Source organism: Triticum aestivum, chromosome 2B (genome assembly GCF_018294505.1).
Source record: "Triticum aestivum cultivar Chinese Spring chromosome 2B, IWGSC CS RefSeq v2.1, whole genome shotgun sequence".
Lineage (NCBI taxonomy): Eukaryota > Viridiplantae > Streptophyta > Magnoliopsida > Poales > Poaceae > Triticum > Triticum aestivum.
In genome coordinates, this window is record NC_057798.1 from 486,687,317 (window position 1) to 486,703,485 (window position 16,169).

Below are 16,169 nucleotides of genomic sequence, written 5' to 3' on the forward strand. Positions count from 1 at the left end.
GTGGACGAGCAGGAATTAAGCTTGGGGATGCTTGATACGTCTCCAACGTACCTATAATTTTTTATTGTTCCATGCTATTATATTATTCGTTTTCGATGTTTAATGGGCTTTACTATGCACTTTTATATTACTTTTGGGACTAACCTATTAACCGGAGTCCGAGTCCAAATTGTTGTGTTTTTCCTATTTCAGTGCTTCGCAGAAAAGGAATATCAAACGGAGTCCAAACGGAATGAAACCTTCAGGAGAGTTATTTTTTGGAACAAATGCAATCCAGGAGACTTGGAGTGGATGTCAATAAAGAAACGAGGAGGCCACGAGGCAGGGAGGCGCGCCCAGGGGGGTAGGTGCACCCCCCACCCTCATGGGCCCCTCGTGGCTCCCCTAACCAACTTCCTTCGCCTATATATACTCATATACCCTGAAAACATCCAGGGGCACCACGAAACCCTATTTCCACTGCTGTAACCTTCTATACCCGTGAGATCCCATCTTGGGCCTTTTTCGGCGCTCCGCCGGAGGGGGAATCGATCACAGAGGGCTTCTACATCAACACCATAGCCTCTCCAATGAAGTGTGAGTAGTTTACCATAGACCTTCGGGTCCATAGTTATTAGCTAGATGGCTTCTTCTCTCTCTTTGGATCTCAATACAAAGTTCTCCTCGATCTTCTTGAAGATCTATTCGAGTTAATTCTTTTGGCGGTGTGTTTGTCGAGATCCGATGAATTGTGGGTTTATGATCAAGATTATCTATGAACAATATTTGAATCTCCTCTAAATTCTTTTATGTATGATTTGTTATCTTTGCAAGTCTCTTCGAATTATCAGTTTGCTTTGGCCTATTAGATTGATCTTTCTTGCAATGGGGGAAGTGCTTAGCTTTGGGTTCAATCTTGCGGTGTTCTTTCCCAGTGAGAGCAGGGGCAGCAAGGCACGTATTGTATTGTTTCCATCGAGGATAAAAATATGGGGTTTATATCATATTGCTTGAGTTTATCCCTCTACATCATGTCATCTTGCCTAATGTGTTACTCTGTTCTTATGAACTTAATACTCTAGATGCATGCTGGATAGCGGTCGATGTGTGGAGTAATAGTAGTAGATACATAATCGTTTTGATCTACTTGTCGCGGACGTGATGCCTATATACATGATCATGCCTAGATATTCTCATAATTATGCACTTCTCTATCAATTGTTCGACAATAATTTGTTCACCCATCGTAATACTTATGCTATCTTGAGAGAAGCCACTAGTGAAACCTATGGCCCCCGGGTCTATTTTCCATTATATAAGTTTCCGATCTATTATATTTTGCAATCTTTACTTTCCAATCTATATCATAAAAATACTAAAAATATTTATCTTATTATCTCTATGATCTCACTTTCGCAAGTGGCCGTGAAGGGATTGACAACCCCTTTATCACGTTGGTTGCAAGGTTCTTATTTGTTTGTGTAGGTACGAGGGATTTGCGTGTAGCCTCCTACTGGATTGATACCTTGGTTCTCAAAAAACTGAGGGAAATACTTATGCTACTTTGCTGCATCACCCTTTCCTCTTCAATGGAAAACCAATGCATGCTCAAGAGATAGCAGGTAGCTGTACCATATAGGCCGGGGGCTGATAAGGGACTAATCAATGAATCGGACTTTTAACTGAATATATCTGCAACCCATTTATCGTTAGGTTAACTAGGGCCATATGTAATATATCTGAGGCTAAATAGCAACATGCACTGTACTTAATGTCTAAATATGCAATCCTAGGCTACATAGAAACAAGGAAGAGTGTTACCTTAATGTTCTAATGATGTCTAGATATACATAGAAGAGCAGCTGCAACAACAATAACAACAACAACAACAACAACAACAACAACAACAACAACAACAACACGGCCCTGTTTGGATACTCAATTTAGCTAGAGGTTATAGTTAGTTTCTAGCTCATGACTAACCCTGAACTAACTCCATCCAAAGGGTAGTTTGGATGACAGGGTTAGATTGACAATAAATGCACTAGGAGAACTAGATCCAATTAGCACCTCTTGGGTTGAATATTTTTTTTGGTGGGTTATAGATGCAACTAACTCAAACAAGCCCTCGTGTTTAGATATACTTTAGGGCTATTTGAGCCCGAACTAGCTCAAACTAACTCTAACCCTTGGATACAACAGTAGTTAATCAACGATAATTTGTAAGAATGCAATAAACTCCTTGTGGCCCATAATATAAGATGTTAATTCATCTAATATGTTAGTATATTGGATGTTATAAGATATTATAAAAGAGTGTTGTACTACATCATTGTGCAATTGTTTTTTAGCTTCTAATATTAACTTGGTGCTTTTAGGTACATATGTCATTGGTAAAGATCCGCGCTTCGACCCTTTCTGCGTATGGGGAAATGAGATATCGATGAACCAGCATCAAGTGAGGAAGCTGATTAAGATTGTTAGTAAAATGGGTGAAAAGATGGCAATTAAACTATTTGTTTACACTTTATCCAATACAACAACGAACTGCAGGACGGTAAGTAAGAACTTTGCAGCCTTCTTTTTACTGCAGATAATGAGTTGTGTTAGATGACAATGTCTGAATCTTTTTTCCTTTGCAGTGGTTCCCAAAGCAGTTTAATCAAGATTACCTCTCAAACTACATGATTTGTGGGCATGCAAAGGTTAAAGTATTTCTACTAGAACACAATGATTATCTAGATGTTTTCATGAAGACCGTGAAGGATGGGCGGTCGGCCATCACAAGGGGCTGGACTAGAGTCGTGCGTGCCTTCTGCATCGAGGAGGGCACAATATGGGCATTCCGCTTCACCTTGTTCAGCAACCAGAATGTATTTCGCCTCTTTCTTTACCATCTTTAATAGTAAAAATATACAACTGTGGTTCATCATTCTTTATTTCGTTCTTATGTAATTCTTGATATGTACCTATGAATCGAATACTGCATTGGTTGTTTGAACCTCATGGATATGAATAAAGCTATAGCATACATTCAAATTCAAATTCATATCCGGTACAATTTGAAATATCAGCAATTAAATTATGGTGAAATTACGCTCTCTAGGTCGTTACGGCACACATGGTTGGTAAAGCACAAACGTTTGCGATATACACCATAATCCAAGACGGCTCACAGAGAGAAAACGTGTGCAAGCATGCACACAATTGTCATTTGCAAAGTGTCTGCGATGTTAGATAATATTGCAAACGATGTGGGCAAACTAAAAGTTTGTGATAGCTGCGTTATCGTACATGGTTCGCAACCATGAATTGTTTCTGATGAAGTATACATCATAAACGTTGCACCATAGAATAGCGTGTGCGATAGTTGTCGTGTACGACAATGTTATGACGGTCCGACGTTTCATAATCCTATACGACACTCATACGACTATTAGCTAACACTACAGGAATCTGGTACTTTGCCATTAGCCATAGCGGACGGCAAAGGCTGGGATGGCGGACGGCAAAGGCCTTTGCCATCTGCCGAGGACGGCAAATAGCTCCGGCAAAGACAGGGTCCGCAAAGGCCTTCTTTGCCGTCTATTTTTTGCAGCGGACGGCAAAGAGGCCTTTGCCGTCAGTGGCAGACGGCAAAGGGCATGGCTCTTTGCCATCTGCTAGCAGACAGCAAAGGCTGCATGCTCTTTACCATCTGTTGGCAGATGGCAAAGAGACCAAATAGGCATTAATTATGTTTCTTCTTATATCAATTCATTTTCACAGAAAATCAAACACACACACACACACACACACACACACACACACACATATATATATATATATATATATATCCATGAACACATATCCAACACATGTTACCAATAGCCATGAACACATATCCAACACATGTTACCAATAGTCATGAACACATATATATCCAACACATATCCATGAACACATATCCAACACATATTACAAGGAGCCAAAGGAGAGAACCAATACCAAAGAGCCAAAGGAGAGAACCAGCACCACACTTGCACCTCGTATTTTTCTGCAATTAGGGCACTGCACCCACAAGCACAGGGGGCTAGTACCATTATAAACTGCTAAAAAAGTCACTGATGCATCTTCACACACAAAAAATCCAGCTACTTGTGAGCCTAGCCTAATTAAATGGCCATCTCTTTTACTTCGATGTAAATTTTAGGAGGAAAAGCCAGCTACAGCCATCAACCACAAAAGATCAAAGTGCTAAGTATAAGTTGTTAGGAGAAAAAGTGAATTTTATGGCACATGTACTCTGTTCCCACCACATGTAAATTTTAGGAGGAAAAGCCAGCTACAGCCATCAACCACAAAATACTAAACAATCTCCACAAATATGAAAATATTGCAATGAATACATGTTGCACTCCACTGCAGCCTGCATCACTTCATTAAAAACATCGCCACTTTCATAGTAGCAAGATACAAGCACTTACACTTATTCTAAATATAGGCAACAAGCATCCAACCAGCAGAACGGTGAAATGTCAGTTCATCGAAAACTGTTTGTTTGTTCAACAAGGAGAATATATCAAGGGAAAGGGTAAGAATCTAGATTTATTTTCTTTTATCTTGCATGGCTGCTACAAGTGTGAATCAAGCTATACATTGCAACTGAAATATGGATTTACATAATGTATAATTGTAAGTGCATAACATCCAAATGGACAGAACGGTAGCATAGATGGATATCTAAACTAAAATAAGCATGTTCAAGTCTTATCAAATATAACAACCATAGGAGCATGATCATGTCCTAATACCCAATATTAAAGCATAGAGCAATGACTAGTAGAATTTAAACAGGAAACATGGTTTTCCAAAACATAAATTCAGATTTGTATAGGTTGCCCAGACTATATGACCAGTTTAGGAATTACTATAATCAAGGAAGGAGGCCTTTTTCAAGAGCCAGCGTACTCGGATATCGTCCTTATGATTCATCACAACAAACAATTAACTTAACGCAAAATTGTTAGCGATGCATATATTTTGCATATCAATGCAAGGGAACAAAAACAAAACTCTGTGATGGGGATCATGGAAGGTTCTTTGCTCATAATTTATGATCTGTTTAGGATTTATAATCAAAGAAGGGACCTTTTTTAAGAGCCGCCTTGCTATACTATCCTAATGATTCATCACAGCAAACTATTCAGTTAACAAAAGATATCAGCTAAGCATGAACTTTGGAAACTTCTGTGCAGCATACACTATAATCACTCCTTAGGTGGTAGAAAGGGGAAGGGATGAGAGGAGGGATACCTCGGCCGGGACCTCGTCTACGACCTACAGCTCATTGGGAAGGGGTCAAAGATGCTGCTGCAAGCTCCCACTCCGCTTATCTGCCATCCAATGCAGATCCAACACATGAGATTGTCCACGAGCAAAACATCTCACACCTATAGACTTAGCAAAAGCACGGTCAAGTATGCATGGTCAAATAGCCGAATGTTTTGCTGTAAGATGATGATATAAACCAACCATCCAGCAAAACATTTTCTTTCATGTCACGGTAATCTAAATAGTGAAAAGTCAAGACTCTGACAAGTTTGTAAGCAGAAAAGGCTTGCAATTAATGTATAACAGTAGAAACCATAGAAAATAAACTGCAGGTTGCTCTAAAGTAAAATTGCTGACAAATAATGGCCGGGATACCTTATGGGTTAATAAATAGAAAAAACAATGATAACATATTGGATGGACAAGAGCAACAAAAAAAAGAACATAAGATGCAGTTAAATTTCAGTGCATATACACTGTAAAGTTAATAGGTAGGGATCCAAGTTGCATGCTAAAGCTAGGTAACTACCAGAAATTACACCACTTAGTGTTGTAGCGTGGTCTTTCTTGTTTCCTCCTACATCTAGGTAACTACCAACATCCAGATCTAAGTCGACATAACATCACAGATATAATTGGCCTTTGACAACAGCTACTCAATCGTAACAAGTGAGGAGGGAGAGGAAGATGCCAAGAACTACTCTTTCTGCGCATGTTAATAACTGGCGTCTCTATTTTACTTTCCTTAACATCAGAATTGATGGTATTCATTTGCTTCTATTCAGGTCATACAAAATCCAGTGTATCTATCTAGAATCATCATCTGATATTTAAGCATCTGATCCTAAAAATACGCATAATTCAAAGAACGAAACTATTGTTCATAGTTGCTTGTGAATGTACACATATTCAGAGAAAGAAACAATGAACTGTTACATCTAAGCTGAGGAAAGACACATTAATTTAACCAGAGGCAGAGGACGGAAAAAAAATAAGGTGTGGCAAACTGTCAACTAGACAAAATTGATGCCCCCTCAATAAAAAATTGATGCAAAAACAAAATAGCCAATTCGACAGGCTGCGGGTCGAGACGGTGTTAGGGATGGATGGACGGGCGGGGGTGGCGGCGTTGTTGGGCACAAATCGCCGGCGGCGGAGGCGGGACATCATCAGCATAGCAGACTCAAATCGGCAGGTTAGTGGGGAATACGATTGCGCTACCGGCGGCGGGGTCGGGGATGGGCCGACGGGCGACGGCGGCGCGTTTCAGGGCAAAAATCGCCCGTGGGTGGGCTGGCGGAAGTCAATCATGTACTCTTATATATGTCATAAGAAAAAAATACATGTTGCACGCATCAACAAAAATTTATCCGTTCTGTTTTTGGATCGCCTAGTCACGAGTTCCATCAGGAGCGAGCCGCGGAGAGAATCGATCCGATCATTGTGCAGCGGAAGCGAGATGGTTCGCGTACGTCTACGTAGTGAGATGGGCATGTGCTGGACAACACATCAATCAAGCTGCCTGCTTGTGTGCTTCCAATCTAACTTACGTGCTTCATCCAGCTTTGTTTGGGTGAATCGATCTAGCATGGTCTAAAACTAACAAGCAGTATTTCCATCAAGAAAAGTATATGCTTATATATATAAAAAAATTGGTGGAAATCAAGGTGTGGTAGCTGCCACACCTTGCCCACTGGGCTCCTCCGCCAGTGAATTTAACCAAATGAAGAGAATACCTAGAGGGCAGTTGGTGACCAGAATGCTATGCCGGCCACATGCGTGACTCCTAATCAGAGTGGTGTCGCCGGCCTGTAGGGGAGCTCAGGGCAGCGGCTTGAGGCTGGAGAGGGATGCGCCAGATGGGGATTTGGGGAAAGGAGAGACGCCGTGCCCGCAGCAGCAGCTGCTCCCCGGCTCGTTGTCGTGCCCACAGCAGCAGTAGCTCGGCGCAGGAGCAGCATCCCGACGTAGCTCCTCCCCAGCACGTCGCTATGCTCGCAGCAGCAGCAACTCGATGCCGCTGGGGCCTCCTCGCGGTGCACCACCACTAGTGCCTAGGCGTGGCTCTCCTGGGCGAGGAGAGGAATCGGTCGGTGGAGATGGTGAGCGGCGAGAGGTGACCTCGGGGAGGAGAGCTGGGCAGTGGGGAACGGTGGGGATCGCCGGAATCTGGTGGCGGCGTGGGGTGGAGAAAGGGGATCGAGGAGGATGAGAGAGATGGCATCCAACATGGGTGTGTGTGCATGGGTTGGGCGTGGGTGTGTGTGCAGCATGGGTGGGGCCCGGGGCTGTGTGGGTCGAGGGTCCGTGGGATCGATCCGTGGCATGCGCTTCTTCTTTGCCGTCCGCGGAAAAAGAACAAACGGCAGCCCCACCTCTTTGCCATCTGCTGGCAAACAGCAAAGAGGTGAGGCTGGTGGGCTGTTACAGCGCTGGCGTCCATTGGACCTGCCCACCTCTTTGCCGTCTGCCAGCAGATGGCAAAGATTCTTTGTCGTCTGCTGACGGACGGCAAAGAATTGGCTGATGGCAATTAGGTTCTTTACCGTGTGTCAGTTCTTTGCCGTCTGTTTTTTGTAAGCAGACGGCAAATACCTTCTTTGCCGTCCGCTAGCATACGGCAAAGAGCTGGCTGATGGCAAATTCTCTGTTTCCAGTAGTGTAATCTTCTTAATTATTTATCGCATATGGTTTGGGACAAGCGAATGTGTGTGATTGTATGCTTATCATACACGTTCTATAATAGTGAACCGTTTGTGATGGGTCAAGCATCGTAAATGTAGCACCACAGAATACCGATTGCGATGGCAATGCAAGCACAAACGGGTAGGAGTATTGTATATGCATCTTGGCTCCCTATCCCCAACGGTTTCTGGGTCATGTGGGAAGGACCCCCCTATCACCCACACTCACTTGGTGATGGTTCCAAATGTCGTCGCGGAAAGGGGTTAAAACCCGTTTGTATAGCACCGACATGTGCCAGTGTGTCATGGATCCTCCAACATGTGGTGTTTGCCTAGGATCTTTTGCTAGACAAAAATTCATACTAAGTAGAGATACTACTTGTGCATCCAAAAAACCTTAAACCCAGTTTCTTACCATGAGTGTCCACCGTACCTACCTATGGATTGAGTAAGATCCTTCAAGTAAGTTCTCACCGGTGCAATAAAGCAATAAAAATTGCTCCTAAGTATGTTTGATCTTTTATTGTAAGGGAAAATTGAGCATTGTACGAAATTGTGATGGCAAAGTAATAAAAGCGACGGGCTGCATAATAAAGGTTGCTATCATAAGGGGCAATATAACGTGATGTTTCTTTGCATGAAGAGTTTGGGCATCCAAAAATAAAAAGCGCATGACAACCACTGATTCCGTCTACGAAGGGCCTATCTTTTACTTTTCAGTATTTACTTTTAGCAAAGAGTCAATAGTATGAATTCTCATTTCTACCTCAACTATTCTCTAGTTGGCAAGCATCACTTGGTGGGGAAAGATCTAGGCACATATGACCAGTCAAATATATTTGATCATGAATTATTATTGTAACAATTATCTCTATGATAAACGAGTTCGGAGGCAAAATTTTAAGCCCCTATCTTTCTATGTGTTCAATGGATGCCATTTGTTCTAAGAATATGCTATGAGTACTAACAATCATGGAATACTATATGATGATTCAGTATGTGGTGCCCTTACTTAGACTCTATTGAATAACTTCAATTGCAATTGTTTGGTAACTAAAAATATAGGTTGTTGAGTTTCAAGAGAATTCATTATTTGAACCTTAACATGTGAATTGGTTGCTACTTTAACATGAGAAGTTTTATGTGAAAGAATTGTTGTTATGATGCTAGGAAAAGCGATTGAAATTATCATTGATCAAACTTATGCACTTTGCTAGCATTCACACTTCATAAAATTATTTCTTTTATCATTTACCTACTCGAGGACGAGTAGGAATTAAGCTTGGGGATGCTGATACGTCTCCAACGTATCTATAATTTATGAAGTATTCATGTTGTTATATTATCATTCCTAGATATTTTACAATCATTTTATATCAACTTTCTATCATATTTTGGGACTAACCTATTGATAGTGCCTAGTGGCAGTTGCTGTCGTTTGCTTGTTTCTTACTTCGCAGGAAATCGATATCAAACGGAGTCCAAACGGAACGAAATTTTTTGCAGAATTTTTTTGGACCAGAAGACCCAGGATGGGCTAAAAAAGTACTAGAGGGGAGGCCCGAGGTGGGCACAAACCACCTGGGTGCGCCCAGGAGCCCAGGCGCGCCTAGGGGGGTTGTGCCCCCCTCGGTAACCTCCCACACCGCCTCTTCGCCCTATAAATTGCCAAATATTCCAAAAACCCTCAGGGTAACCCTAGATCGGAAGTTCCACCCCCGCAAGCCTCTGTATCCATGAAAATCAATCTAGACCCTGTTCTGGCACCCTGCCGGAGGGGGAGATCCTCAACGGAGGCCATCTTCATCATCCCTATGGCCACCATGATAAGGAGGGAGTAGTCCACCCTCAGGGCTGAGGGTTTGTACCAGTAGCTATGTGTTTAATCTCTCTCTTGCATTCTTGAGATGGCACGATCTTGATGTATCGCGGTCTTTGTTAATATAGTTGGATCATATGGTGTTTCTCCCTCTCCATCATGTTGTGATGAATTGAATTTCCTTTGAGATTTTGTTTTATCGGATTGAATACTTTTATAGATTTGAGAGCACTTGATGTATGTATTGCTATGAATACCCATGGTGACAATGGGGTATCATATTGATTCACTTGATATGTGTTTTGGCACTCAACTCGCGGATTCTCGAGGTGACATTGGGGTAATCTATGCATAGGGGTTGATGCACGTTCTCGTCTTTGTTTCTCCGATAGAAATCTTGGGGCACTCTTTGAGGTTCTTTGTGTTGGATTGAGTATTTCGAATCTGAAATTGTTTGATGCATATATATCGCATAATCAACTCACGGATACTCGCGGTGACATTGGAGTACCTAGGTGACATTAGAGTTGATCCGTATGTATCATATGGTGTTATTTTAGTACGAACTCTTGGTTAGATCAATTGGAAAGAATAGCTTGGTGTTATTTTAGTATGAACTCTAGGATAGATTGATCGGAAAGAATAGCTTTGAGGTGGTTTCGTACCCTACAAACAATTTCTTCTTATGTTCTCCGCAAGATAGGAACTTTGGAGTGATTCTTCATCGCACGTTGAGGGATGGTTATATGATCCAATTATATTAGCATTGTTGATAGATTGCACTAGCGAAAGTACGTACCCTAGGTCTCATTTTCAAGCATTGCAATACGATTTGTGCTCCGTTTTATGAATTGCTACCTTGCTATTTTTTATTGTTCCTATTACAAAAATCAATATCTACTATCATTACTACACTTGTATCACCATCTCTTCGCCGAACTAGTGCACCTATACAATTTACCATTGTATTTGGTGTGTTGGGGACACAAGAGACTCTTTGTTATTTGGTTACAGGGTTGTTTGAGAGAAACCATCTTCATCCTACGCCTCCCATGGATTGATAAACCTTAGGTCATCCACTTGAGGGAAAATTGCTACTGTCCTACAAAACTCTGTGCTTGGAGGCCTGACACGAGTCTAGAAGAATAAAGTTGCATAGTAGACATCAAACACCCATGAGATCAGACCATTCAACAATGCTAGACTGGAATCGGATTCCCTCAGTCATCCACACAATCTTCCCATTTGGATAGAAGTGTGCTGTGGAGTAGAGCTGCATAATCAGCTCGTCTGTCCATGTAGTCATCTTGGTTCAATGAACTTATCAATGCTAATACTCTTGAAGTTCTTGTGCACATTGGAAAAACTATCTTCATTCTCATCAATGTAGTCCCAGGCAATCCATCTCATAGCGCTAACTATTGGGCTATTGTTAAGGAGCACAGTCTCATAGAAATCATGTTGCTTCCTGGTGTGGAATTTGTAGTCCACAACAGTTCTCCTCCTGATGGCATATGGGTCTGACTCTCTATAAGTGAATCAAGTGCCCCATTAGTGGTTTTGGAGTATTGAAGACAAATAGGTTAAGGGACTAACGTGTTTGTGAGTATACACAGGTGTTATAGTCCCTGAAGATTTGGTTTAACCAAAGAAAGATGACCTCTAAAAATGCAATTCTTCAAGTGAAGAAATTGGTGCAGCCTTTGAAGAAATTGATGTGAAGACTTTGAAGCTTGAAGACTTTGTTTTCATAGTTCTTTCTTCTTACTTTTAGTCATAGGAAAATCCTATTGTTAAAGGGGGTCTAGGTGAAACATATTTCAGATTTCCAATGTGGTGCTCAAACCTATACACAGTCTTACCACTTCGAGTGAAGCCTTTGGAAACCTCCGGAATAGCTAATGAATTTGCTACCGGTAGTGACGCAATTCATATGGTCGCTGATGGATTTGGTCAGGATGAGGAGTTAGGATTTCATAAGTGCAATCTGCCTATCATGAGGAAATTGAGTGCCCCGATGAGATTGAGAGTTCATTTCCGATCGTTGCTACGGCGCACTCCAGCTATCAAGTTGATCCTTATCCTAACAACAGCCATGTTCGAAGGGGCATTTATGACATTTCATGTCGGGTAGGCCCTAGCTATAAATAGCCACCCCTGATAACCCACAAGTATAGGGGATCACAATAGTTTTTAAGGTAGTATTTCACCCAATTTATTAATTCGACACAAGGGGTGCCAAAGAATATTTGTAAGTATTATTAGTTGAGTTGTCAATTCAACCACACCTGCAGAATCAAATATCTGCAGCAATGTGTTTAGTAGCACAGTAGTATGATAGTTTGATAGCAGTGGTAATAGTAGCAATTGTAACAGTAACAGTAGAAGTTTTGTAGTGATTGTAACAGCAGTAGCAATGAAAGTAACTTAGCAATGTTCAATATGTGAAAAGAGTAGGCATTGGATCAGTGATGGATATTTGTGTTGGATGATATTCATCATGTAACAATCACAACCTAGAGCGATACACAATAGCTCTAAATCATCAATGTAATGTAGGCATGTATTCCATATATAGTCATACGTGCTTATAATAAGACCTTGCATGACATTTTTTGTCCTACCCTCCCGTGGCAGCGGGGTCCATAAGGAAATATAAGGGATATTAAGGCCTCCTTTTAATAGAGAATGGGAAAAAAGCATTAACACATAGTGAATACATGAACTTCTCAAACTACGGTAATCACCGGAAAGAATCCCAATTATTGTCACCTTGGGGTATGCGGATCATAACACGTAATAGGCGCGTATAGCTTGCAAGATAGGATCAAGAACTCAAATATATTGATGAAAACATAGAGGGTTCAGATCTAAAATCATGGCACCCGGGCCCTACCGACAAGCATTAAGCATAGCAAAGTCATAGTAACATCAATCTCAGAACATAGTGGTTACTAGGGATCAAGCCCTAACAAATTGACTCGATTACATGACAAATGTCATCGAACTCCATCACCGTCCAACAAGCCTACGAAGGAATTACTCACTCCTAGTGGCGAGCATTACGAAACTGGTGATGAAGAAGGGTTGATGATGATGATGGCGACGAATATCCCTCTCTGAAGCCCCGAACGGACTCCAAATCAGCCCTCCCGATGAAGAACAGGAGGTGGCGGCGGCTCCGTATCGTAAAATGCGATGAAACTTCCTCCCCTATTTTTTTATCAGGGAAAAGGAATTTATAGGCTTGAGATTAGGGTCAGCGGAGCCACGTGGGCCCCACAAGGTAACAGAGCGCACCTAGGGGGTGGCCGCGCCCTGTTGCCTTATGGGCAACAGGTGGCCCCCGTCTGGTGGGTGTTGGCTCCAGTATTTTTTAAATATTTCTTAAAAAATCTCCAAAAAGTTTCGTCCAATTCTGAGAACTTTTATTTCTACACAAAAAACAACACCATGTTAGTTCTGCTGAAAACAATGTCAGTCCGGGTTAGTTTCATTCAAGTCATGCAAATTAGAGTCCAAAACAAGAGCAAAAGTGTTGAGAAAAGTAGATACGACGGGGACGTATCAACTCTCCCATGATTAACTCATTGCTTGTCCTCAAGCAATTCAGTTGACAAACTGAAAATGATGAAGAATTTTTTACGAACTCTTTTGTTCTGGTATCCGTATATAAGCTTAAATAGCACTCAATTCAGCAAAGATCATGAACTTAGCATGCAAAGGATAACACTTAGAAATCACATTTACTCATATCAATGGCACAATCAACTAGCGAGCAATAATAACATATCACAAATATCAACAGTTTGTCAAAACAATCATGATATAATATGATAACATGGTATCTCGCTAGCCCTTTCTAAGACCGCAAAACATAGATGCAGAGTACCTCCAAAGTTCAAGCAGTGACCAAACGCTATAGTTCATGGTAGAGGAGATCTAGTCATGATGCACACAATATTAACTACAAAAAATGCATAAGAATGACAATAGCGCTCTCAGGACTAATTCTTTAATTGAGAAGGTGATGACTCAACACTAAAAGTAAATAACATAAAAGTAAATAGACAGGCCCTTCATAGAGGGAAGCAAAGATTTACAGAGGTGCCAGAGCTAGAAGCTTAAATCAGGGATGAATACATTTTGAGAGGTATGCATTTCTTGTCAACGTTATGACCAAGGATTCTCAATATCTTCCATGCTAAACACATTATCGGCGGTTCCCCAGCGGAAAGGTAAAGTTTACTCCCCCTCAACCAACAAACACAAGCCATGGCTAGCCGAATTCATAGGTGCCCTCCATACCAACAACTTTCCGGGGGAGTTTGTTTCATTATTATTATTTTCATTTTGACTATAGGACTGGGCATCCCAATGCCAGCCACTCTCGTGCAATGACAACTGTAACACTCCTCTTGAGAATAACCCGCTTAGCATGGAAGATACTGACCTCCCCTGATACGTCTCCATCGTATCTACTTTTCCTAATGCTTTTGCTCTTGTTTTGGACTCTAATTTGCATGATTTGAATGAAACTAACCCGGACTAGCGTTGTTTTCAGTAGAACTACCATGGTGTTGTTTTTGTGCAGAATTAAAAGTTCTCGGAAGTGGACGAAACTTTTTGGAGAATTATTTTGGAATATATAATAATTTATGGAACCAAGACCCACTAGAGGGGGCCCCGGCTGCCCACAATACACCAGGGCGTGCCACCCCCCTCTGGGGCGCCCTGGTGGGTGGTGGGGCCCATGAGGCCCCTCTAACCCTAATTCTGATGCTATAAAATCCTATTTTTCCACAAAAAATAGGGGAGGAAGTTTCATCATGTTTTACGATACGGAGCCACTGCCACCTCCTGTTCTTCATCGGGAGCCCAGATCTGGAGCCCATTCAGGGCTCTGAAGAGGGGGATCTTCGGTCTTCGTCATCACCAACCATCCTCCATCACCAATTCCATGATGCTCACCACCGGGAGTGAGTAATTCCTTCGTAGGCTCATTGTTCGATGAGGAGTTAGATGAGATTCATCACGTAACCGAGTTAGTTTTGTTAGGTCTTGATCCCTAGTATCCATTATGTTCTGAGATTGATGTTCCGATGACTTTGGTATGCTTAATGCTTGTCACTAGGGCCCTAGTGCCATGATTTTAGATCTGAACCGTTTATGTTTTCACCATTATATCTATGTTCGTGATCCGATCTTGCCAGTTATTCGCACCTATTACGTGTTATGATCCGTCAACCCTAGGGTGACAGTAATTGGGATACTTTTTGGTGTTGACCGTAGTTTGAGGAGTTCATGTATTCACTATGTGTTAGTGCTTTGTTCCGGTTCTCTAATAAAAGGAGGCCTTAATATCACTTAGTTTCCTTATGGACCCCGCTGCCACGGGAGGGTAGGACAAAAGATGTCATGCAAGTTCTTTTCCATAAGCATGTATGACTATTTACGGAATACATGCCTACATTATATTTATTGATGTCGCTTGAAACTATATCGGTATTTCCCCAAAGAGGAAGGGATGATGCAGTACAACTACGGTAGGTATTTCTCCAGTTACGAAACCAAGGTATCAATCTAGTAGGAGGCCAGGCCTGAAAGCACATGTGCTCCCTGGGTGATTTTAGTAATTAATGTCAACATATCTCTTGTTGGACTAATACTTCTATCTAGTATATTTCAGACAAGTTCAACAATGGCAGGTAAGGACAAGAGGATGTGGACCCCCTTCAAAATGCTAAGGACACATATTGGCAAAAGCTCAAGACTCTTCATTTCTATTTTAGTGATCCAAGATCACATTGAGTCCATAGGAAAGCCAATACTATTAAAAGGGGATGAGGTGTTGCTTGATACGCCTCCAACATATCTATAATTTTTTATTGTTCCATGCTATTATATTATCTGTTTTGGATGTTTAATAGGCATTTTTATGCTATTTTATATTATTTTTGGGAATAACCTATTAACCAAGGGCCCAGTGTCAGTTCTTTTTTTGCCTATTTTAGAGTTTCACAGAAAAGGAATACCAAATAGAGTCCAAACGGAATGAAACCTTCGCGATGATATTTCTTGGACCGAAAGGAAACCAGAAGACTTGGAGATGAAGTCGGAGATGCAACGAGGCGGCTACGAGGCAGGAGGGCGCGCCCAGGGGGTAGGGCCCGCCCCCTACCTCGTGGGCCCCTCGTAGCTCCCCTGTGCTAGTTCCTTCGTCTATATATACTCTTTTACCCTAAAAACATCAAGGAGAGCCACGAAACCACTTTTCCACCGCTGCAACCTTCACCCGTGAGATCCCATCTAGGGGCCTTTTTCGGCGTCCTGCTGGAGGTGGATTTGATCATGGAGGGCCTCTTCATCAACAC

The 16,169-nt window shown here is 41.8% G+C and overlaps 1 long non-coding RNA gene and 2 other non-coding genes across 4 annotated transcripts; all 3 read right to left on the reverse strand.

Annotated features, from left to right (window-relative positions):
- Window positions 1-3,826: 3,826 nt before the first annotated feature.
- On the reverse strand, window positions 3,827-7,610 carry LOC123045601 (uncharacterized). 2 transcript variants are annotated; one of them, XR_006421519.1, is made up of 2 exons: window positions 7,029-7,610; window positions 3,827-5,354 (listed from the first exon to the last, which is right to left on the reverse strand). It is a non-coding gene; the product is annotated as an uncharacterized lncRNA (long non-coding RNA). The 2 variants fall into 2 exon arrangements; XR_006421520.1 differs by having other exon boundaries at window positions 3,827-5,411.
- Window positions 4,854-4,964, reverse strand: LOC123047793 (small nucleolar RNA Z118/Z121/Z120). The gene has a single exon (XR_006423155.1). It is a non-coding gene; the product is annotated as a small nucleolar RNA Z118/Z121/Z120 (small nucleolar RNA).
- LOC123047790 (small nucleolar RNA Z118/Z121/Z120) lies at window positions 5,059-5,162 on the reverse strand. The gene has a single exon (XR_006423152.1). It is a non-coding gene; the product is annotated as a small nucleolar RNA Z118/Z121/Z120 (small nucleolar RNA).
- Window positions 7,611-16,169: the final 8,559 nt, after the last annotated feature.